The sequence below is a fragment of the Anomaloglossus baeobatrachus genome, chromosome 1 (assembly GCF_048569485.1).
Source record: "Anomaloglossus baeobatrachus isolate aAnoBae1 chromosome 1, aAnoBae1.hap1, whole genome shotgun sequence".
NCBI lineage: Eukaryota > Metazoa > Chordata > Amphibia > Anura > Aromobatidae > Anomaloglossus > Anomaloglossus baeobatrachus.
The window spans coordinates 300,642,713-300,669,320 of NC_134353.1; the positions used below are offsets into that span (position 1 = coordinate 300,642,713).

General features: G+C 48.3%; 1 protein-coding gene across 2 annotated transcripts in view; it reads right to left on the bottom strand.

The window, feature by feature from the left end:
• Nucleotides 1-25,572, bottom strand: part of PDLIM5 (PDZ and LIM domain 5) — a 256,555-nt gene extending 230,983 nt beyond the window's left edge. The window contains exon 1 of one of the 2 annotated variants that reach the window (XM_075351036.1): nt 25,416-25,572. The gene's annotated coding sequence lies outside the window, so the exon portion shown is untranslated. The remainder of the gene's footprint in view (nt 1-25,415) is intronic. The other variant, XM_075351045.1, reaches the window with a different exon arrangement.
• Nucleotides 25,573-26,608: the final 1,036 nt, after the last annotated feature.

Sequence of the window (26,608 nt, forward strand, 5' to 3'; positions counted from 1 at the left end):
AAAAGAAGTGACATGCACATTAATTCCGAGGGTATTCCACGGCAAATCCGCTGCAAAATCTGCTGTAAATCCGCAGCGTGCGCACAGGGTCTAAAGAAGGAACCTGCCAGCACCAAATGACTGTCCAAACCAAGCACACACACACACACCCCTTTGGGGGAACCTATGGAATGGCTGAGAAGTTCACTGCACCTTTCTCCGCCCCACCTCCTTCCATCCTCTGATTGATAGCTCGGGAGCAAGAGCGGAATGGGGATAGATGGAAATCAAGTGGGAAGGATCACTGAACTGCTTGTCACGGCAAGAGCCTGTACTTGGTAAGAACAGACAGAAATAACATGGTATCACACAACCTTTGGCCCATGCCAGCTGTATTGAAAGGTCAAAGATAACATTACGTATATACCGGTGAGCCCACGCAAGCTCCACACTGGCGATTCAGTATAACAGTAGCAGGAGGAGTCTGTTCTAATACAAATGTTGTTGTAACGCCTTGTATTGATTTCCAGTTGCTCATCATTATCCAATTAGCTGCAGAACATTCCAAGCTCTAAAATCCTCATCCTAATAAGCCGCCATGATTCCTAATAATCCATTTATAGCCAGTAATCAGGCTTAATTATGTTAATAAAAAGAATCCATGTGCTATAACAACTGCAAAGGGAACTGGCCCAAGAGCAGGAGATGTGCTGCCAACAAAGTGTAGGTACTCAAATAATCTCAAGTGCCACCTAAATAAAGACTAAATATTTGGGATGGTTAAATATAGCTGTGGAGGGAGAGAAGATATAAGGAAGTCTAAGGCTAGCGCCACACATCCGTGCCTCCGGTACGTGTTTGGCATTTTTTACACGTACCGGCGGCACGGAGACATGTACAGCAATGCTACCCTATGGTAGCAGGCACACACACGTAAAACCACACGGAACGTGTGTCCGTGTGCGCGATTTTCAAAGCGCTGACATGTCAGTGTTTTCTCCGGCAGCACGGGTGTCACACGGCCCGCACCCGTACCACACGGGTGTAGTGTGGATGCGGTCCCGTGTGACACGCGCCGGAGAAAACACACATGTCAGTGAAAAAAAAAAAAAAAAAAAAAAAAAAAACATTAACTCACCTTCTCCAGCCCTCCTGTCTCTGCCGCTGCTGCCTCTTGCTGCCGACCGCCGCTCATTATTCTCATTGAATATTCACTTCACTGCCTGGCAGCAGCAGCAGCGGGGAGACGGGAGGGCTGGAGACCGAGGATCAGCACCACGGACAGCAGCGCGGACATCAGGAAGGACCAGGTGAGTATAATAATTACCGATTCTACGTGTGCTATCGCGGATAGCACACGTAGAACACACGTGTCACGCACGTACCAGAGACACGTACTTACCTGCACGCAACACGCAGGGAAAATACGTGTCTCTCGGCACGTGCGTGAATTTCACGTGAGTGTGGCAGAGGCCTAAAGGTGTTTTTACAGAATGCAGGGTCAATGCCATTAGGCTAAGCGGTACTTTGCACACTACGACATTGCACCTGTGATGTCGGTGGGGTCAAATCGAAAGTGATGCACATCCGGCGTCGCTGTCGATATCTTTTTGATACGATTAACAAGCGCAAAAGCGTCGTAATCATATCATCGGTGTAGTGTCCGACATTTTCATAATTTCGTTGCAGCGACGGTGCGATGTAGTTCCTCGTTCCTGCAGCAGCACACATCGCTGTGTGTGAAGTCGCAGGAGCGAGGAACTTCTCCTTACCTGCCTCCACCGGCTATGCGGAAGGAAGGAGGTGGGTCGCCGGCCAGAGCGACGTCGCAGGACAGGTAAGTGCATGTGAAGCTGCCGTAGCGATAATGTTCACTACGGCAGCTATCACAAGATATCGCTGCTGCGCCGGGGGCAGGGACTATCGCGCTCGGCATCGCAGCATCGGCTTGCGATGTCGTAGTGTGCAAAGTACCCCTAAGAGTGCGTGCCCACGATCAGTGTATACAGCATTTTGGACACAGCATGCTTCAGCTGCATCCAAACCGCTGTGTTATATAGTACAGTACAAGCTTAGTGGATGGGATGTCTAGAAATCCCGGGCCCACTATGCTTTCCTTTTCCGCAGCACACACTGACCTGTGGAGCGTCTTTCTAGAACGCAGCATGTCAATTGTTTGCTGCGGAATTGCCTGCGTCCTCCATAGGGAGAACACAAGCAGGAGACCGCAGCGCACTGAACCCTGATCGTGGGTACTGACAGCTGCGGTATCCTGCGGAGGAGATGCCCAGCCCCCCCGGTCAGGACTTGCTGCATTCTGACCACAGCGAGTCCTGATCGTGGACACATACCCTAAAGGCCACTTTACACACACAGATAAATCTTTGGCAGATCTGTGGTTGCAGTGAAATCATGGACAAATTGTTCCATTTGTACACAGCCACAAACCTGGCACTGATTGTCCACAATTTCACTGCAACCACAGATCTGCCGCAGATTTATCTGTGTGTGTAAAGTGGCCTTAAGGCTAAGATCTCATGTCCAGGAAAAATCAGGCCTCTTTCACATATCAATATTTCATCATATTTAGATAGCAAAACCAGGAGGGTCTCCAAAAACACTGAACAGAGGTCAGTCTTTCAATTAGGCCGAGCTCACATTAGCGGTATTTTGCCGCAAAACCGGATCCGCCATAAATGAGTTTTAGTTCCATTCATCTACAATGGAATCACGGCAAGATGCGATGACATGCGGTTGTGTATACCGCATCTCACCACATGCGTCATACACAACCGCATGTCATCGCATCTTGCCACGATTCCATTGTAAATGAAAGGAACTGAAACACATTTATGACGGATCCGGTTTTGCGGCAAAATACCGCTAATGTGAGCGCAGCCTTACAGTATTTCTCTAAGTTCCACTCCTGGTTTTGGCATATAAATACTGATGAATCATTGATGCAAAAATACGGACCTGTGAAAGCGAACTTAGGCCCCCTTCACACGTTAGTGATTCTGGTACACGTTACTGTTTTTATGCGTACTAAAATCACAGACATACGCAGACCTATTAAAATCAATGGGTATGCGCACACAGTGATTTCTCACATGTTTTCGTGCGGCTTACAAGCGAGTGTGTGCTCCACACGGAGACAAGTCACGGAGACAAGTCCGTTTTTTTTTTCTGAGATCACTGATGTCCCAAGGACCACACTATGGTGTGATCCGAGAAACACGTACATTTAAAATAAAAAGCTTTTTAAACTCACCCGTCTCCAGCGACACTGTCTTCAGCCGCCACTGCTCTCCTGCTTCCAGACCAGCTTAATATACTAATGCATATGCACTGCACCACTGACCCGAAGGTAGCTGCAGTGGGGAGACAGCGGCGGCCGGACACAGCATTACGGGAGACTTCAGCACCACGGACAGCAGCAGCGTGGACAGGTGAGTATAAGTGCCTGATCTCCGTGTATTATTATGGATAGCACACAGAGATCACACATATGCCAAAATCATGGCACAAGGAGGGATATACATACCTTTAACACATCAGTGATAAAATGTGTTTTTCAATGACGTGTGAAAGAGGCTTAAGATGGATCTAGTAGCAATCCGTTATCTTAACAGGATGAGAGAGAGATATATATATATATATATATATATATATATATATATATATATATAGCAACTGCAATTGAATCCGTTTTTTTAACATTAAAAGTCCATGGAAAACGGAACATTAAAAATAGCTATCTTTTATCTTTTTTCCTGTTTTTTCAAACAGATCCATATTCCATTGACTTCAGTGTTAAGAAACAAAAATGGATCCAGCTGCAATTATCTGTACAAAAAAGTGGCGTCTGCACAACCTTTTTGTCTTGGCAAGACAGGGGTGGGAAACCTTTTTTTCTGCCAGGGACCATTTAATGTTTATAACTTCACTAGAAGGTGGCCCGATTCTAACGTATCGGGTAGTCTAGAATGTGTATGTAGGTTAGCAGATTGCATAAGAATATAATCATCAAGTCTTGAATAATGATGGTTCATTTCTTGCTCGTTTGTCTCCCGCTGTGCAGCACGCATCGGCGTGTTTGACAGTGGGAGACCATCGATCTGAATGGGCAGGGAGCCGGCGTACACTGGTAACCATGTTATACAATCGGGTAAGTATGCAAAGCGCTTTGCTTAGTTACCCGATGTGTACCATGGTTACCAGCGTACGCCGGCTCAAGCACACGTGTGCCAGGAGCCGGGGGTAAGGTGGTAACCATGGTACACATTGGGTAACTAACGAAAGCGCTTTCCATAGTTACAGGATTGTGTACCATTTGTTACCAGCGTACGTCGGTAAGCTGATAACTATGGTACACATTGGGTAACTATGCAAAGCGACAGTGCTGGTTTATTTTTTGCTTGTTGGTCTCCTGCTGTGCAGCACGCATCGGCGTGTTTGACAGTGGGAGACCAACGATCTGATTGGGCAGGGAGCCAGGTAAGCTAGTAACCATGTTACACATTGGGTAACTAAGCAAAGCGGTTTCTATAGTTACCTGATGTGTACCATGGTTACCAGCCTACGCCGGCTCCGGCACACGTGTGCCGGGAGCCGGGGTAAGCTAGTGGTTTCACACATCCAGCTTTTCTTTACTTTGTCGGATCCGGCGCGCTGCCGTAGGCTGGTTTCAGACGTCCGTGTTTTAGGTACGTGTGACATGCGTTTTGTAACACGGATGTCACACGTACCCATGTTTTTCTCTGATGTGCCTCACACGTCCGTGTTTGCACATGGACCATGTGACTTTTCATGACCCCGCACTCACACACGCAGGCATCTCCGGCAGCACGGATGTCACATGGATTGCACACTGATGTGATTCGTGCGACATCAGTGTAAAACATACCGGAGAAAATATGGGTCTTTTTAATGAAAATATTTTCTATATTTACCTCTCTCCAGAGATGCTGTCTCCGGCTCTGCTGCCTCCCGCTCCTTATCGCCGCTCATTATACTCACTGAATATTCAGTGCCCTGAGGAGCTGGAAGCAGGAACAGCGCTGGGGACTTCAGAGCCGGGGACCGCATCGCTGGGTGAGTGTACAGCAGAGTGTGTGTATGCGCTTGGTGTATCCATGTGTGTCTGCTGTGTGTGTGTGTATATATACTCATGCATGTGTGCTATGTGTGACACGGACGTCTGAAAGCAGCCGTACACTGTACAGGACAGTGGCTGCGCCTCAATTTCCTGGTCACATGACAACATGTGAACGGAGCTTGTCGCGCGGCAACTGTAGTGTACACAGTGCACGGGAGCGCGCCGAGAAAGTGAAGAAAAGGTAACTATTAAAAGCGACAGTGCCGACGTGTGCGGGACCCAGGGTAAGCTAGTTACATCGGGTAACTAAGGAAAGCGGTTTCTATAGTTACCCGATGTGTACTATAGTTACCAGCCTACGCCGGCTCCGGCACACGTGTGTCAGCAGGCGGGGTAAGCTAGTGGCTTTTCTCCACTTAGTCCTGCCGGTGTGGGAGTCGGGCGTCTCCGTGTGGGTTCGGGGGAATGCGTGCAAGGGGCGGGGCCAGGGCGAGCATCCAATGCGTGAGGGGCGGGGCCTGGCCGAGCGCCCAATACAAGCAGGGGCGGGGCCAGGCCGAGCCGAGCAGCCAATCCGTGCGGGGGGGGCTCGGCACCTGGGAGTCGGGCGTCTCCAAGTGGGTTCAGGTAATGCGTGCGGGGGGCGGGGCCAGGCCGAGCCCAGCGGCTAATCCGCTGGTTGTCACTGTAATGACACAATTTTGGAGACAGACAGACAGACAGACAGACATATATATAGATTTGGTGGATGCGCAAAATTATACTTGAATTTTATCCTGCTATATTTAATTAGTACACACAATGTGATGACTGGAGCCGCTTCTCTTTGGCAAGAGGTGTGATATTAGGTGGTAGTCTTGATACTACTCATATCTGCACTTCCAGATTTGTGTCGGCCTGGAGCGCAGTCTGTAATAGATTTTGAAAAGAACTCCAAGTAGTATGTTCTGAACTCAAAAAGGTATATTACCCTGCATATCTCCTCCCAGGGGGAAATTCATCACTGCTCGTATAACGTACAGGACCCAAGCAATGGGAGGTCCCAAAAGGAGAGGCTGGGGCATCCAGCCACCCCAACAAAAAGGAGAGGCTGGGGAATCCAGCCACCCCAACAAAAAGGAGAGGCTGGGGAATCCAGCCACCCCAACAAAAAGGAGAGGCTGGGGAATCCAGCCACCCCAACAAAAAGGAGAGGCTGGGGAATCCAGCCACCCCAACAAAAAGGAGAGGCTGGGGCATCCAGCCACCCCAGGAAACATGGGTTATGGTGCTGTGGTCTTCGTCGGTGGGCCTGCAGTGCAGGGCGTGCTTACTCCACCCATAATGTACGCCCTGATGCTGCTCCTGAGTGGTAATCTTTGAAGGGCTTTTCTAGTGATAGGTAACTTAATACGTCCTTTGATGTTCTCTTGTCATTTAGCCACTGTATTCTGGGTCCTGGCCACCTTGCTTCAGTATTGTGCACAACACTGGACTACAAATTTTAATAGCTGAACCTTATTTGGATTGATATACATTACATTACATGAATGCTGAACATAAACACCTCTGCTGCTGCTGAACCTCTTTAAAAAAAAAAGTAGTTCGCTTCATAGCTGGCAATGCCATGCATCAAAAAGTTTTTTTCCGTTTTCCTAGAGGCTGCAGCCTGTATTTTGGGAGGGGGCTGGATGCCAGTCTTTCTTAGGCTACTTTCACACATCAGTTTTTTGCCATCAGGTTCAATCCGGAAAAAAACGGGTAAAACGGATCCAGTACCGCATCCGTTTTTTCCCCATAGACTTGCATTGTTACCGGATTGTACCGGATGGCTTTGCGGTGCATCCGTTTTTTTCCGGATGCGGCAAAATAAATAAATGCGGCGGCCGGAGGCAACGTAGCTTGCAACTTTTTTTGTCCGGCAAAAAAAACGCATCGCGCCGGATCCGGCGCGATGCGGCGTGTTTTACAATAGAAGCCTATGGACGCCGGATCCGGCGTAATGCGGTAAAAAACGGATGCGGCCGCCGGATCCGTTTTTGTTAACTGCGCATGCACCAATGTAATTAACAAAACGGATCCAGCCAAAAACCGGACGAAAAGGATGCAAAAACGGATGCAAACCGTATCCACCGGATCCGTTTTTTAACGGATCCGGCATAACGGATCCGTTAAAAAAACGGATCCGGTGGATACGGTTTTCACTTTTTTTTCAGGATCCGTTGGATCAGGAAAAAAAAGGACTGTGCCTGAATACAGAAAACTGATGTGTGAAAGTAGCCTTATGGAGGCTGAGGCACGCTGTCACTGTGTAGCTTCTGTTCCCTTTATAAACAAAGTCTCACTGACCTTTCTGTATTACAACTTTAGTGGCAGTCCATTCAGACAGGGATTTTTATTATTCGATTCATGCACGACCTTTAGTTGGCATGTAGTGCCGGTCTCATCGCAGGGTGGGCTGAGTGGGTAAAATAAAGAAAAGAAATCCACAGTGGAATGTGTCAGCTGTTGTCCATTGATCTGCATTGTATGAATGCTTACAGCATCATGAAAGGGCAACTGAGACCAATGGATGTCTATATCCAGAGCAGCAAATGCAGAGTTAATACAGATCCACAATAACTCATCCCCAGCCATTTCATGCCTTGCGATTATGCAACCAAACACACCCAGCAACTGCCCTTCACGCTACACTCAGCAGACATTAGCCACTACACAATGTGGAACGGCCGTGTGTGAAATATTGTCATTTGGGAAGACCTCCCAGTAGAGAGCTAAGGGCTGGTGTGACAGGGGTCCAGACATTAGGCTTTGTAGCACTAAGGCTGCTTTCACACTACGTTTATTTAACATCCGTCCTGAACGTTTTTTTAACGCAGAAACGGATCCAGTGCAAATGCGTTTTCGTTTCAATGCATTTGCAATGGACTCGCGTTAACATCCGTTCACCTGCGTTATAGTAAGGATCCAGCGACTTGCAGTTTTTTAACATCTTTCAAAAACGCTACTTGTAGCGTTTTTGAGCTGCGTCCAAATACTGCAAATTGCTGGATCCTGACTAAACAGCACGCAAACGCAGGTGAACGCTGGCGTGCTGATAGGCAGGATCCTGCTTGCTCTACTGAGCATGCCCAGAACCAGCCTCCGTGATCAGTCTCTCTCTCTCCTACCTCTCTGTCTCTCTCCCCCTCCCTCTCCCCCACCTGAGAGCTGCGGACACTCGTAACCAAGGTAAATATCGGGTAACCACTTATCTTAGTTACCCGATGTTTACGTTGGTAACGTGTGCAGGCAGCCGGCTCCTAGCAGCTGCAGACGCTTGTAACCAAAGTAAATACCCGATGTTTACCTTGGTTACAGCCTCGCAGCTGTCAGATGCCGGCTCCCAGTCTGGCACATTCAGTTCCCCTCACTCCCGATCACATGACTCCAATGCCCGCCCCTAAACATCCAGTGACAGGATCCTGCAAAATAAGACATGCGTTTGCATGCGTTTTTTGCTGTAAAAGCAGGATCCGCTTTTGCAGCAAAAAAACGTTATGGACGGATGTTAAATAAACGTAGTGTGAAACCAGCCTAAGCCAATGGTACATATGCTAAATGTGCGCATCCAGAACTGGTGTAGACTTTATTGTTAGATAAGGCTGGTTTCACACTACGTCTTTTTAACATCCGTTGAAAACGTTTTTTTAGCGGAAGTACGGATCCTGCTTTTACAGCAAATAAACGTATGCAAACGCATATGTTATTTTGCAGGATCCTGCACTGGATGTTTAGGGGCGGGCATTGGAGTCATGTGATCGGGAGTGAGGGGAACTAGACTGGGAGGAGGCTTCTGACAGCTGCAGACGCTGGTAACCGAGGTAAACATCGGCCTTGGATACCCGATATTTATCTTGGTTCCGAGTGTCTGCAGCTGCTAGGAGCAGGGCTGCTTGCACGCGTAACCAACGTAAACATCGGGTAACTAAGAGAAGTGGTTACGCGATATTTACCTTGGTTACGAGTGTCCGCAGCTCTCAGGTGGGGGAGAGAGGAAGGGGGAAAGACAGATAGAGAGAGAGAGAGAGGGTGAGGGAGGGAGGAGGAGAGAGAGACAGATCACGCGAGACTGGTTCTGGGCATGCTCAGTACTTTCTGGGCATGCTCAGTACAAAAGCAGGATCCTGTCTATCAGCACGCCAGCGTTCACCTGCGTTTGCGTGCGTTATAGTGCGGATCCGGTGACTTGCAGTATTTTGACGCAGCTCAAAAACGCTACAAGTAGCGTTTTTGAAACATGTTAAAAAACTGCAAGTCACCGGATCCGCACTATAACGCACGCAAACGCAGGTGAACGCAGGTGGACGCGAGTCCATTGCAAATGCATTGAAATGAAAACGCATTTGCACTGGATCCGTACTTCCGCTAAAATAACGTTTTCAACGGATGTTAAAAAGACGTAGTGTGAAACCAGCCTAAGATGCTAATACTGCGTGTTGGAGGACTGGCACATCTCAGGAGACGCAGCGTGCCATGCCACTGATCTGAACGGGCAGCCTTCAGAGCCCCTTCCAAACAGACAGCTGGTATTGGTGTAATCCTGAAGCTACAACATCAGAATACCCCTTTAAAAAGGGAACCCAATCTTTAGCCACTTACTGGCACAACAGCTGCAAGGAAAGGGTTGTCCAGGCTTAACCCAAATGTCTGCAGTCGCCCTATATGACAGCAGACTGCCAAATCGCAACAGCGGGCACACTGTCATGATTACCCGATATCCTACAGTCTAGTCAACAGTCACATGACCGTATGTTTGCGATTTACAAACTTGCAGTCACATGCTGACTAGACTTGTTCAACTTCTCAAAAGAAGTCAGCAGAGCCTAGTCAGCAGTTGACTGAAAGTATGTAAATCACATGCAAGCAGTATGACTGCCGACTAGCACAAGGAATACCAGGCAATCATGACAGTGTGCACAATGTATGCTGTTGAGATTCGACACTCTGCTGTTACAGTGAACAAAAAAAAAAAAAAAAAAAATATAAAAAACGCAATATTTGTTTTTGCTCCCAATTGTCAAAGCTCTAAGGCTATGTGCCCTTGCTGCGGAAAATGCGCGGATTTCTCGCGGAAAAGCCGCGGATTTTCCAGAAATCTGCAGCACAGCTACTCGCCAGCCATTTCTATGGCATTTGGGAAATGCTATGCCCACGATGCGGATTCTTCCGCAGCGGAAATCATGCGGATTTTCGTGCGGAAAAATCTGCAGTGTGTCAATTATTGTTGCGGATTTTCGTGCGGATTTTGCCTATTCAAAAAAAAAAACGCAAAATCCGCACCTATGAAAAGGTGTGGATTCCGGGGGAAAGCTGCGGATTTTGATGAAGAAAAATCCGCAGATACAGAGTCAGGCACATAGCCTAAAGGCTGCTTTACACGGTACGACTGATTGAGAAATTGCACAATCGATCGTACCCCCCCGTCCTTTTTGCGTCACGGGCAAATCGCTGCCCGTGTCGCACAAAGTCAGTAACCCCCGTCACACGTACATACCTCTCGTGCAACCACACTGTGGGCGGCGAACGTCCACTTCCTGGAGTGGGAGGGGCGTTCGGCGTCACAGCGACATCACACAGCCGCCGGCCAATGGAAGCGGAGGGGCGGAGATGAGCGGGACGTAAACATCCCGCCCACCTCCTTCCTTCACATAGCCGGCGGCGGCCGCGTGACGCAGGTGAGCTGCTGTTCATCTTTCCCGGGGTGTCACACGGAGCGGCGTGTGCTACCCCGGAAATGATGAACAACTAAATTAAACGATATTATGGAACCTAGCGAGCAGTACACAACTCACGATTTGTGAGCGATACTGCGTCGCTAGGAGGTGTCACACAGGCCGGCATCGCCAGCGCCCCGACGATCTATCGCACGATAGATTGTCTGGTGTAAAGCAGCCTTTAGTCTTTTTCCATGTACACAAATGGCCCATTTCTCAAATATTGTTCACAAATTTGTCTAAATATGTGTTAGTGAACACTTCTCCTTTATCAAGATAATCCATCCACCTCACAGGTGTGGCATATCAAGATCCTGATTAGAGTCGTGATTATTGCACAGGTGTGCCTTAGGCTGGCAAAAATAATAGACTAGCATAAAATGTCTTACAGTATTGGAAGGGGGGGGGGGGGGTCGGCAGTAGGGGTACAGGGGGAGGGGGAAGGGTCAGACAATCAGTCACTATCCGTCGCACAGTTGATCAGGTTGTGGATTGCGACCTGTGGAACGTTTGTCTACTCTATTGTCAGGAACTTGAACGTGCTGTTGTATATGCCAAACCAGAGCATCCCAAACATGCTCAATGGATGACGACATGTCCATGCAAAAACAGGGATGTTTTTTCAGCTTCCAGGAATTGTATACAGATCCTTGCAACATGGGGCTATGCATTATCATTCTGCATCATGAGGGGATGGTCCTGGATGAATGGCACAACAATGGGCCTCAGGATTTGGTCACGGTATGACTGTGCATTTAGAATGGCCCCAATAAAATGCACCTGTTACACTGATAGGCTATGTGCCCACGTGTGTGCGCTAGTCTGCACCGCAGCATTTTGTCATTGCATGTGCGCTTCAGAGCGCAGCTAAAAAGCTCCGTTCTGAAACTTTGCCGACTGCAGAATTCGTGCGCTCTGGATGCTGCCTCTCCCATAGACAGAATGGAGACAGCATGCAAAGCGCACGAAAGAAGTGACATGTTGCTTTTTAGAACGCAGCGATTTGGCAGCATGCAAATTGATGCGTTCTAAAACACCACGTGGGCATGGATTATGCACAATCTTCATAGATTGTGCTGGGGATGCAGGACGCATGCAGTCACACTGCAGTGCAATACGCACACGTGGGCACACAGCCACAAGCTTCAGATTAACCCTATATCTGCAGGTTATTAGTGGTTGGAGACTACATAGGGTCCTTTTAAATGTGCACCAAATTTATAATGTGTGAACCTACTGCCACATTCAGTATTTTATATCAGTATCTGTAAGCTTAAAAAAAAAAAAAAAAAAAAGTTATACAGAACTGGTGCCAGTGTTTCTATTATTTCTTTTCCTCTGATTCGGTCACTCCTGGTTTTGGCTTAGGCCCCTTTCACACATCAGTTTGTTCCCCCCCCCCCCCCCCCCCCATCAGTCACAATCCGTTGGCGCGACAGATCTGCCGCAGATTGTGGAAAAACTGATGAAGCGGATGAGTCGAAAAAAAATGATCCGTCGAATCAATTTTTACAGCGCAACAGTGTTTTTACACCCCAACTGAGCATGCTCAGTTAAAGGAATCCGTCGCCAAATTCCATCATTTGATGGATGACGACGGATCCTGCGCCCATAGGCTTCCATTATTCCAAATGACGGCCGGCGCCGGATCCGTCGCTATCAGTTTTTTCGACAAAAAAAAAAACGGATCCAGCAGAATCAGTCGCCGGATCCGTTTTTCAAAATTCAACGGATTGTGAATGATGGCAAAAAACTGATGTGTGAAAGGAGCCTAACAAATACTGAGGTACAGGTACTGAGGTACAAAATGCCACAAAGAGTAGTCTTATGAGGGTAGGAGGTTTTCTCCTTGGAGGAGGGGGGGGGGGGGGGGGACACAACTTATAAAATCCTTGAAACCAATTGGAGATTTTTCTCAAGGGTTTTAAAATGCTGAAAAGGTCGTGTAAAGAGGACTCAGTGTGTGTAAATAGCTCTGTATACCGAGGATAACTCATGGCATGTCGTACCTAGTTTCTTAAATCAGTGCCATGGAGGCCAAGCATCTTTTTCCCAATGCAATTTATGCTCCTCATTTGTGTTTGAAGGCTTCCATAGTAGTTATGTTATAAATCCTAAGCTACATATCTTAAAGGGAACCTGTCATCAGAAATTTTGCACTAAACCTAAACGATCCCCCCTCTGCAGCTCCTGGGCTGCATTCTAGCAATGTTCCTGTGTTCTTGTGCCCCCTTTCTGACCAAAATAAAGACTTTATAAAGTGGTACCTTTTTGTATTCAGGTCTTGATAATGGTACACGGGGGTGTCCGTTAGTCTGCCTCCTGTCGCTTTAGGCTGTCCCCCATCGCGCAATTTCAAAGAGGTGATGTGAGGTAAGCTGGCCAGCGCTTGCGCAGAACGGTGGAGGCGGCGGCAGTGAAAGCGCGAGCACGAGATTATGGGCAGGTACTTGATGAAAATCACAGCGCCGCCCATAATCTCACGCCTGCGCACACGTCACCAGCAGTCACATTGCACAGTCCCGCAAGAGTGGCACGACACATGCGCGAGATCACCTGAGGTATGAAATTGCGCGATAGGGGGAAGGCCAAAAGCAGCAGGAGGCAGAATAACGGACACCAGAGAGCCCGCCCCCGTGTACCATTATCAAGATCTGAATACAAAAAGGTACCACTTTACAAAGTCTTTAGTTTTGTCAGTAAGGGGGCACAAGAACACAGGAACATTGCTAGAATGCAGCCCAGGAGCTGCAGAGGGGGAATCTTTTAGGTTTAGTGCAAAATTTCTGCTGACAGGTTCCCTTTAAAGAACTGGATGTAATCCTACAAGTCATTTCACATACAGTACAGTGAAATGTCCAATTCACTTTGCTACCTTCCCTGAGCTCTCTAGCAAATGAGTTACCACACAGACACTGTAATACCCTTCTAGTCAAATCCTTATGGCTGACGGGAGGAAATGGCTTAATGTTTCTTAGCTGTAATGTCTGACGCACACCTGCTTTGAAACTTCTTAGTGATCTGTAACATTCCCATATTCCAGATCCTTCACGTTTGCAGAGGCAGAACGACAGAAAAGTATATGTCAGGTCTGTTGCCCTATTGACTCCCTTCAATCACACTGGCTTTGGTGCCAATTAAAAAGCAGGCAGATTCCCCATAGTTGTCAATAGGCTGAGGAATTCTGTATATGGCTCCCTCCCTTACAGTCAGAGCTCCAGCTCAGCCAGCACAATTACATACAAAGTGCGGCCGGTCTGCCAGGAAGTCATTGAATAAGACCCAGACAGCCCTCCACCAGCTGCACTGAATAGTCTCCCCCACGCACGTGTCTGGATGTATGTATGTATGTATGTATGTATGTATGTATGTATGTATGTATGTATGTATGTATGTATGTATGTATGTATGTATGTATGTATGCATGCATGCATGTATGTGCACATCATATGGGACAGCAGGATCACTGACTAGTCAGGTACACACAAGTTGTAGTTCATTCTTTGGAGGGTTTCTTCCATAATAACAGCAAGATATAAAAACCAACAGAAGGAACGCAAAAAAAAAGTTGCCATTTCGGACAATATTTTTTGTTCAACATGTTGTCTCTCAATAAAATGATTATCAGAGATCTCAGCTGTAATCCACAAGTGAAAGGGTTTTTTTTTTTTTGTTTTCCCAGGCTCCCAAAAACAAAGAATGACATATGCTTGAAGCACCAATACAGCATTTTATTTTATTGCACTGTTGGAGTGGTGCATTTAAATTTAAAGGGAACCTGTCACCAGATTTGGGGTCTATAAGCTGCGGCCACCAGCGGTGGGCTTTTATACAGCATTCTAACATGCTGTATATAAGAGCCCAGGCCCCACTTTATAATACTTACCTAAACGGTCGCTGCGGTGGAGTTGGATCATATGGGCGTCTCCGTTCTCCGGTGCTGGTGCCTCCTCTTTTGGCCATCTTTGTCGTCCTTCATCTGAAGTCGGGGTGCATGACACGTCCTAAGTTATCCACACTATACTGGCATTGAGGTCCTGCGCAGGATTGAGGTACTGCGCAGGCGCACTTTGATCTGCCCTGAGCAGATCAAACTATTGTAGTGCGCCTGCGCAGGACTGGTGAGTGTGTAAGACATAGGACGCGTCAAGCAGACAGGCTTCAGAAGAAGGACAAAGATGGCCAAAAGAGGAGGCACCGACACCAGAGAACCGAGATGCCCATACGGCCCAACTCTACCGCAGCAACCGTTTAGGTGAGTATTATAAAGTTCTACACAGTGGCCTGGGCTCTTATATACAGCATGTTAGAATGCGGTATTTAAGAGCCCACTAGTGGTGCCCGCAGCTTGTAGGCCCCAAATCTGCTGATAGGTTCCCTGATGTCTGACAGGTTGTCTTTTATGGCTCTTTTCCACTTATGTACCACTTCTGATGTGAGAGTGATATGCTAATGACCCTGTGCTGCGGGTGCCAGTTGAGGGTCATGCAACTGATGCGATCTTGAGATCGCATCGCAGCTACGGAGAAGATGGAGGGAGCACTTTCTCCCATCTCCTCCGTTGTCTGTCTCTGCGTGCACCGCACTGCAGTCGTATAACATGCGAGTGCAGTGTGATTTTACACACGTGAGTCGAGACTTGGTGCAAAAACGCAGCTTGCTGCAATTGTACCGAGAGCCTGATTCATGTGATGGGGAAAAAAAAAAAAAAAAAATAAAAAAAAAAAAAAAAACACACCAACACACACAGGAAACTGTCCCATTGATTAACACTGGTGCGAGTGCAATCAGACTTTTTTTATCGGATCGCACTTGGAAATCGCAGATGGAAAAGAGCCCCAAGTCTGATGCTCACCTATTCCCTCGACATCTTCTGGTATCGTTCTCAGTGATTTGTGACTTACCAGCAGCTCCAGTGTTTCATGGAGCACACCAGAAGTCACAACTCAATACATCTCTATGAGAGCCTCGTTCTTTCTTTCGCAGAGATGCATTGGGAACTGGTGATAACTTCTGACTTTCGGCCTGTCAGAAGTTACTCGCAAGAAATGTGTTTACCGGAATCCAAGTCTCCGCCTCACGCCGCTGTGTGGCTTTGAACTTATGATAGCAGGAATTGTTACGGTAGTAGTTTCAGCTGTAGGCCAGATCCTGAGCAGTCAGCAGAGAAAAGACGCCTGTGCAATTTAAGGGCAAGTTTGCGCCGTGTTTTTTGTTTTTTTTCAGTCTCGTTAAGTCCAAAACCCACCTGAAAAATCACCAAACACTCAAAACAATGGACATATGCATTCCTATGTAAAAACAACTTGTGTTCAGTCTTTGGAGGGTCTTTTCACCACTTCATGTTTCCAAAGACGCCAAGCGGATAAAACAAAGCAAGATGATCATTCTTCAGGCATTTTCCACTCTGAATATACTTAACTGCTTAGGTTGGTGTTTCCTGAAGTGTCTTCCTCTTGGAAAACTGAGGATTTTCCAAGTGTAAGGGTGGCTTTACATGCTGCGATATCCGGCCCGATATCGCTAGCATGAGACCCGCTCCCATCGTTGTGCGCGACAGGCATATCGCTGCCTGTCGCGCACAAAATCGCGCACCCCCGTCACACATACTTACCTGTCCTTCGACTTCGCTGTGACCGGCGAACCGCCTCCTTTCTAAGTGGGCGGTCCGTTTGGTGTTACAGTGACGTCACTAAGCGGCCGCCCAATGTAAGCGGAGGGGCGGAGATGAGCGGGATGCAACATCCCGCCCACCTCCTTCCTTCCGCATTGTGGCCGGGAGGCAGGTAAGGAGATGATCCTCGTCCCTGCGGCGTCACACGTAGCGATGTGTGCTGCCGCAGGGACGAGGATCATCTTCGCCCCAGCGACAGCAGCGATAACTGGCAGCGGACCCCCATGTCAACGAGGAGCGATTTTGTACGTTTTTGCAACGATCCAAAATCGCTCCTAGGAGTCACACGCTACAATATCGTTACAGCGGCCAGATGTGCGTCACAAAATCCGTGACCCCAACGAGATCGCTGTAGCGAAATCGTAGCGTGTAAAGCCCGCTTAAAGCTGTTGTGCGCATCCTAAGGAAGGACCTATTGTGTCCTAGAAGCAATAATAAAATCTCTTTCTTCAATAAATATAATTAGGAAAACTTAAAAAAAATAAATAAATCCTGTCAAATTTAGTGTTTATAGCTGTGGCCCTTGTAGGAATGAGGCTGAAGTTAGGGCTCTCTGCTGTCTCACAATTTGACAGCAGTGTGAGACTTTCTGCTTCTCAGCTGAGAGGTCAAAATGAAGATGTACAGCTTGGAAACACAGAAGATGATACCATCTTCATATTGGATGTAGTTAGGTAAGAAGAAGTGGAAGATGGATTCCTGTCTTATGGAGCAACAGGAGGAGAAGGTGGCTAGAAAAAAAAAAAAAACAAAACAACTGCAATCCTGTTATTACAGCATCTTCTTAGGCCCGTTTCACACATCCGGCATTTCGCCGGATGCTGGATCCGGCACGCATGCAGTACAGTCATTTACAGTGGAAGCACGACACCATGCGGTTGTGTCCTTCATGCACAACCACATTTGTCCCCATGATGTCGCACTTCCACTGTAAATTAATGTACTGTACTGCATGCGTGCCAGATGTGTGACACAGGCCTTAGTGTGCTGTGGATGTGGCAGTGGAACATGTTAGCACTTTCAGCCAAAAGCTGGGCCTCTAGCAGTTTGTAGAGAGCATACATTTACGCAGTTTAAAGCTAAGTCTACACTGCAACTTTTGTAGACCTATATCGCATTGAGACTCCAAGGAGACGGATTACGATAAGCAAGGCCAACCTCATCAGATTTGTTTGTGACTGTCACTGTACCTTCGAGGTTGCAATGCCAGGCCATTCATTTGTTCTGCGCTGCAATATACCACCAGCACGTAGTGAACCTTGATCACGTGGTAAGTGTCATCATCAAAGTCGCGGTATAGCCCCGGTCTAAAGAGAACCCGTCATCTCTTTAAAATGGCTATTGCTGCTTTATACACAGGGACTTTTTATTTCTTTGTAGATAAGTAACAATATTCAGTTTGATGTAAAGTATAGGCTCTGTAAATTGACGGGAGGTACATTTTTTCATTTCACTGATTACATGTAGGCGAATTCATGATAAAGAGAGGTGAATTATTTCTTCCATTATATTCTATGGCCAGAGGAGTCAACAAAAACTAAATCAAATCCTACCACTCAGCATTTCACCAGGCTTTGGTTTCATTTTGGGAAAATGAAAGTAATATCTGTATCATTGTAATATCAAGTGAAATCAGATCTGACAAAAGTTACAATTTCCTCTACTCTGATGTTTTTATAATAACCGCTAAGTCCTCCTTAAGCCCTGAGCACGTGTCTCAGTCCCACAAGGAAAGGATCAATAGCGGAGATTGATATCCCTGCCCAATGTACAGTATGTGATTGATGATCAACTTCACAATACGTCACAGATGTAGGCGAGGCCATTCATTGGAACCAGGGTATGGTCATTTGACCACAATGACACATCATAGGTAAAGAATAACTTGGAAAACCTTTATAAATTCCCATATAGTGTCACCACAGGCCAAAAAAATGTAGCCCACGAGACACAGCTTATGCCTCTGCTGGCTAATAAATGATGGTGGTGGCCTCTATACCTGTAGAAGGTGGTGCAGCAGGTCTGAACTGGTGCCGATATTACTGCAGAGATTTATCACATGCAGTGCTACAAAGCAAAGGATGTTTTGCTTCAATAGTTACAAAACCTCATTACTGATTATAATCATTTACCAATCATTAACTGATCAGAGTGACAGGAATCATACAAGTTACAATGCACAAGTCACCGTACTCCATGTGGACAGAAGTATTGAGATACCTCATTATTATTTTATTCATCTATATATTTTATCCACTGAGCCACAGTGCTGCTCACTGTATTCAGGTTCTCACTGAGCCCCATTACCATCGGTATATAATATCCAGCCCTGAGCCATGCAGTCCACCTCAACAGAAAGAATGGGGCGGTCTAAAGAGCTCACTGAGTTGGAGTGAAGTACTTGGAGGCTATGTGCGCACGTTGCGTACAGTCACTGCAGAAATTTCTGCAGCGATCTGAAGAGCACATGTGCGCTTTAAATCGCTGCAGAAATGTCTGTAGTGAGCGCCGATTCCATGCGCTCTGCCTGCAGCTCCTGCCATAGACAGTGCAGGAGCTGCCGGCAAAGCGCAGGAAAGAAGTGACATGTCACTTCTTTTTACGCAGCGCTTCGGCAGTAGCCGAAGCGCTGCGCTCTAAAACGCCACGTGCGCACGGCCCCTGCACAATCTCCATAGACTGTGCAGGGGACGCAGGACGCATGCAGTTACACTGCGCTACAAAGCGCAGCATAACTGCATGAATTTACGCAACATGCGCACATAGCCTAAAGGGAACCTGTCACCTAGAATATGCGTTCTGAGCTATCAGTAGACGCATGTGTGCCCTAATTACACCTCCCTACCCATCCCTGTGCTGTAAAATTGTATAATATGAAAGTAATAAAAAACGGTTTTATTACCTTCATATTTCCTATGTAAATTAGAGGGCTTCTGGTCACAGGGGCGGCGCCTTGCCCCTGCATACTTTCCGTGGTATCACACTCCTGTGGGCGTGATACCATGGAGTCACATGAGCGACGTCACAATCGCTCATTCTATCCTGCGCGCATTGTGGCAGGCTTCTTTTCCGGGTGTTCACACGCTGGCTATAGTCGCGCGCTGGCTTCAGTCGCGCACTGCGCATGCGCAGTGTGTGTCTGAAACTGACAAGGAGAACCTGGAAAAGAAGCCTGCCGCAATAGTAAGTGTAAACGTGCGCAGTAAAGAAAGCGCGACGGTGACGTTGCTCATGTGACTCCATGGTATCACGCCCACAGGGGCATGATACCACGGAAAGTATGCAGAGGCAAGCCGCCACCCCTGTGACCAGAAGCTCTCCAATTTACATAGGAAATATGAAGGTAATAAAATGTTTATTACTTTCATATTATACAATTTTACAGCACAGGGAGGGGTAGGGAGGTGTAATTAGGGCACACATGCGTCTGCTGATAGGTCAGAACGCATATTCTAGGTGACAGGTTCCCTTTAATAGGAGCCACAAATGCAAACAGACTGTTGATGACATTTCCTTCCCTCCTAAATTCTCCTTAATCAACTATATGTTATTAATAAAAAATAAGCGTTTTGGAACCCCTACAGCTCAGGCATGAAGACAGAACACGCATAGGCACAGAGGGGTCATTACAGGGGCTGGCCACTACCATTTTTACTGACTGCCTATCCTTACGATATGCCATCAATATAACACCTGGCACATCTGCCTTTTAGCAGTTCTACAGCAGCTCCATCATTTCAAAGGGTGGATCTGTAGCTCTTGGCACTATAGTTTGCTGTGTTACAGCAGTATCTGAGAACTTCCGGGCGCCTGTGCTGGTCCGCAGGGGTACCAGGTGTCGCACCACCAATCAGATTTTGATGGGATGACCTAAGGATAGACCTACCCTCGCTAAGTTCTGAGACCCACTGTCCATACACAAACCCTCTGCTGACTTCCAGACCTCCTATGGCAAGAACATCAGTACAAAATCTGCTCTAGCAGCTGCCATGGCCGCCCTGCTGAATGCCTGTGTAGCACCCCTGAACCCACCAGGGTGCTACAAGGTTTTGCATCCCCACAAGGACGCAGGGCCTAATCCCTTAGGGACCCAGAACCCCAGTGCTGGTAACACCAAAAACCCAGGTAATCCCAGTTGTTCCCCCAACAATCCCCCATACAATGGTACACAGCTAGGGTGGAACCATGGATGGCCACCTAGACATGGAGCCAATTCAGTCCACTAGTTGACCAGGTGGGAGGGGCAGACTGGAGAGTAGTCGGAAAGACAGTAGACAGAACTGCGGTTATTGTTGAAAGTGTCAAGACAGCAGGAGTGTGAAGTGACACCCTGACTCGGGTTGACTGTGACCTGGAACCCAGGAGAGGTAGTTGCCGGTGGAGTACTCCGGAACTACACATCGACGGGGTACAGGACCCTAGGACAGAAAAGAGCTTCAAGCCGACCTGTTAACACCTGCACAGCAAAGGGAACTATTAAGGACATTGCTGACCCTAAAGAATCTGAAGGCCCAGTAGCAAAGGGAGAACCGGGGACAGGACCAGAGACTCCAACCCCACAGGGTTCATGCTACCGTCAGGCGGACAGAAGTGGACAAACCACAGAACGGGGAACCCCAGTGTTCTATGCCACAGGGACCCACTTACCAGAGACAGGTGCAGGGAAAGAAGGTACTAAAGAACCAAACTGGCACTGGGACGAAGGGGACCTGGAGGCGAAACCAGCCGGCCTCTGGCAACCAGTTAACATCTACCAGCAATGAGTAAACCAATTGCACTGAATATCTGAGTGGACTCCCTTCTTCCGACGCTCACTGCACCATAAACCCTCTGGGGCAAAACCCTACTTGCGGAGGGACTACCATACTAGCTGCTAATACCACCAGTCCTAGTAGAGACAGTCTGCAGCGGCGGCTCCCTACACTTAGCCGCAACACCGCAAGTGAACATTACCATATTCTCCCCTATAAATATCCCCATTACAAAAAGGGCCCAGGGCACGGAACCGGGTAACAGCCACCACCGTGACATTCCCAATAGAGACTCTTCCCGGAACAGAGTGCCCCATATCCCTGGGTGCTACACCTGCCTTACATTACCAAGCACAAAGTCAATGCTGGCCGGAGTGGTGAAAAGCATACCGTTAATGGCCTCCAGGGCAGGGTGGAGTGATGAGACACTTCTCTAAATGCCATCTGATGGCCGAGTCTGGGCTTGGTGAATGCCAGGCTGATTACATTGTGCCAGCTGTACATTATATTGGTGAAGGGTTAACGGGGTCGTAGGTAAGAGTAAAGCTGTCATAGCTGCAAGGGATCCTCTCCTTACTAGTGCCTATGGATTTATTATGGGATGTCCTAAACTTCAGTAGGTGTAATGTGTGCATGATCCTTCTGCCCATTCAGTGTACCTGGGACTTTACGGCTTTTATTACATCTTACACAGCTGCATGTTTACGGGTGATAAATCAGGTTATAGCAGCCTCTATAGTGATAAGGCGCCACGGAGCATGATGGCGCTATAACGCGATCATCTGCCCCAGAACTTTCAGAGGATCATCATTGAGATAATAAATCTAGATCTCCAGCAGATAAATATCACATCCACCTCGGCCACTGAATGGGACTGTACAGGAGAAACTACATGTGTATATTGCTATATGTCTCCAGCATAGTGCACAGCGCTGTACACACTGTCCTGATACAGGGCAGGCAGCCCCCACCCTAGCATCAATCACTGTGTACATGTGTATATTGCTGTATGTCTCCAGCATAGTGCACAGCGCTGTACACACTGTCCTCATACAGGGCGGGCAGCCCCCACCCTAGCATCAATCACTGTGTACATGTGTATATAGCTATATATCTCCAGCATAGTGCACAGCGCTGTACACACTGTCCTCATACAGGGCAGGCAGCCCCCACCCTAGCATCAATCACTGTGTACATGTGTATATTGCTATATGTCTCCAGCATAGTGCACAGCGCTGTACACACTGTCCTCATACAGGGCAGGCAGCCCCCACCCTAGCATCAAGCACTGTGTACATGTGTATATAGCTGTATGTCTCCAGCATAGTGCACAGCGCTGTACACACAGTCCTCATACAGGGCAGGCAGCCCCTACCCTAGCATCAATCACTGTGTACATGTGTATATTGCTATATGTCTCCAGCATAGTGCACAGCGCTGTACACACTGTCCTCATACAGGGCGGGCAGCCCCCACCCTAGCATCAAGCACTGTGTACATGTGTATATAGCTGTATATCTCCAGCATAGTGCACAGCGCTGTACACACTGTCCTCATACAGGGCAGGCAGCCCCCACCCTAGCATCAAGCACTGTGTATATAGCTGTATGTCTCCAGCATAGTGCACAGCGCTGTACACACAGTCCTCATACAGGGCAGGCAGCCCTCACCCTAGCATCAATCACTGTGTACATGTGTATATTGCTATATGTCTCCAGCATAGTGCACAGCGCTGTACACACTGTCCTCATACAGGGGCAGGCAGCCCCCACCCTAGCATCAATCACTGTGTACATGTGTATATTGCTATATGTCTCCAGCATAGTGCACAGCGCTGTACACACTGTCCTCATACAGGGGCAGGCAGCCCTCACCCTAGCATCAATCACTGTGTACATAGCTATATATCTCCAGCATAGTGCACAGCGCTGTACACACTGTCCTCATACAGGGCAGGCAGCCCCCACCCTAGCATCAATCACTGTGTATATAGCTGTATGTCTCCAGCATAGTGCACAGCGCTGTACACACTGTCCTCATACAGGGCAGGCAGCCCCCACCCTAGCATCAATCACTGTGTATATAGCTGTATGTCTCCAGCATAGTGCACAGCGCTGTACACACTGTCCTCATACAGGGCAGGCAGCCCCCACCCTAGCATCAATCACTGTGTACATGTGTATATAGCTGTATATCTCCAGCATAGTGCACAGCGCTGTACACACTGTCCTCATACAGGGCAGGCAGCCCCTACCCTAGCATCAATCACTGTGTAGATGTGTATATAGCTGTATGTCTCCAGCATAGCGCACAGCGCTGTACACACTGTCCTCATACAGGGCAGGCAGCCCCCACCCTAGCATCAATCACTGTGTACATGTGTATATTGCTATATGTCTCCAGCATAGTGCACAGCGCTGTACACACTGTCCTCATACAGGGCAGGCAGCCCCCACCCTAGCATCAATCACTGTGTACATGTGTATATTGCTATATGTCTCCAGCATAGTGCACAGCGCTGTACACACAGTCCTCATACAGGGCGGGCAGCCCCCACCCTAGCATCAATCACTGTGTAGATGTGTATATAGCTGTATGTCTCCAGCATAGTGCACAGCGCTGTACACACAGTCCTCATACAGGGCAGGCAGCCCTCACCCTAGCATCAATCACTGTGTACATGTGTATATTGCTATATGTCTCCAGCATAGTGCACAGCGCTGTACACACAGTCCTCATACAGGGGCAGGCAGCCCCCACCCTAGCATCAATCACTGTGTACATGTGTATATTGCTATATGTCTCCAGCATAGTGCACAGCGCTGTACACACTGTCCTCATACAGGGGCAGGCAGCCCTCACCCTAGCATCAATCACTGTGTACATAGCTATATATCTCCAGCATAGTGCACAGCGCTGTACACACTGTCCTCATACAGGGCAGGCAGCCCCCACCCTAGCATCAATCACTGTGTATATAGCTGTATGTCTCCAGCATAGTGCACAGCGCTGTACACACTGTCCTCATACAGGGCAGGCAGCCCCCACCCTAGCATCAATCACTGTGTATATAGCTGTATGTCTCCAGCATAGTGCACAGCGCTGTACACACTGTCCTCATACAGGGCAGGCAGCCCCCACCCTAGCATCAATCACTGTGTACATGTGTATATAGCTGTATATCTCCAGCATAGTGCACAGCGCTGTACACACTGTCCTCATACAGGGCAGGCAGCCCCTACCCTAGCATCAATCACTGTGTAGATGTGTATATAGCTGTATGTCTCCAGCATAGCGCACAGCGCTGTACACACTGTCCTCATACAGGGCAGGCAGCCCCCACCCTAGCATCAAGCACTGTGTACATGTGTATATGTGTATATTGCTATATGTCTCCAGCATAGTGCACAGCGCTGTACACACTGTCCTCATACAGGGCAGGCAGCCCTCACCCTAGCATCAATCACTGTGTACATGTGTATATAGCTGTATGTCTCCAGCATAGTGCACAGCGCTGTACACACAGTCCTCATACAGGGCGGGCAGCCCCCACCCTAGCATCAATCACTGTGTAGATGTGTATATAGCTGTATGTCTCCAGCATAGTGCACAGCGCTGTACACACAGTCCTCATACAGGGCGGGCAGCCCCTACCCTAGCATCAATCACTGTGTAGATGTGTATATAGCTGTATGTCTCCAGCATAGCGCACAGCGCTGTACACACTGTCCTCATACAGGGCAGGCAGCCCCCACCCTAGCATCAAGCACTGTGTACATGTGTATATTGCTATATGTCTCCAGCATAGTGCACAGCGCTGTACACACTGTCCTCATACAGGGCAGGCAGCCCCCACCCTAGCATCAAGCACTGTGTATATAGCTGTATGTCTCCAGCATAGTGCACAGCGCTGTACACACTGTCCTCATACAGGGCAGGCAGCCCTCACCCTAGCATCAATCACTGTGTACATGTGTATATAGCTGTATGTCTCCAGCATAGTGCACAGCGCTGTACACACTGTCCTCATACAGGGCGGGCAGCCCCCACCCTAGCATCAATCACTGTGTACATGTGTATATAGCTGTATATCTCCAGCATAGTGCACAGCGCTGTACACACTGTCCTCATACAGGGCGGGCAGCCTGTGTAATGCCCTGTATGTCAGGTACACCCACCTGTGAGGGCAGCGCAGTGCCAGGCGCGGGCAGCACGGCTCAGGACTCCGGGGCTGGCGACGTCTCCTTCGCAGAACTTCCGCCTGTGTTTTATATGTCGGCGGCTCTCTTGGGTGTTCTCTTCCTCTCTCTCGTTACCTCACACAGGGACTGTGTCCATTGCCCCTCCCAGAGAAGGACGGCACAAAGCTGACAAGGGAGGGCACGGGAACCTGGCAGCGCCTCTCACGGCTGGTGACGGTGCTCAGTGCCCCCTGCAGACGCCATGGAACTTCTCATTGAGTCCTGTCAGCTCATCACACGGGTCTTTCACCTTCTAGGCTCCCATAAAGCCCCCCACACTTTTTTATTCTGCACTTGTCATTTTATTGCAATTTACCTCTAGTTTCCTGCAGGGAAAAATTCACAAGATTTTATTTTTGCAAAAATGGAAGCTTTTGGTTTTTTTTTTTGTTACCATAAAAACCTGTGCAGTCATATGTCAGCTGTGCCTGTGGGTCAGGAATATACAAAGCGCACTAGGCCCCCTTCACACGTCCGTGTCTCCAGTACATGTTTGGTCCGTTTCCTCACGTGGCGGAGATACGGGCACACGTAGACCCATTAAAATCAATGGGTCTGCACTCATATGTGTGTTTTGCCATGGACCGTGTGTACGTGTGGAGCAGATGTGCTTTTGTGCTCCACACAGGTAGATATGTCCGTTTTTCTCCAACATCACGGCTGTCACACGGACCGCACGGATGTGATCATTGTGACACGCAGAAAAACACACGTGTCTGAAATAAAAGAAATTTCTATACTCACCTTCTCCAGCGCTGCTGTCTCTGCCGCTGCTGGGACTTGCTTCCAACCCCCGCTCATTATGCTCATCGCATATTCACTCCACTGCGGGCCGGAAGCAGCAGCAGCGGGGAGTCTGCAGGATCGGAGACCGAAGATCAGCACCACGGACAGCAACGACAGGGACAGGTGATCACGGATAGCACAAGGAGAACACACGTGTGCCATAAACACAGCACACGGAGGGCAATACAGACGTGTGAAAGAGGCCTAAAACTGTTAATATGAGCAAGCACTACCATGCTTGGTACTTGTGCCTCCCCCACGTCAGCAGTTGGGCTGCTCGGATCCGGATCCGCAGTGGCTTGAGACTTCTCCGGACCCAGGTGTCGCGCGGACACTCAAATAAG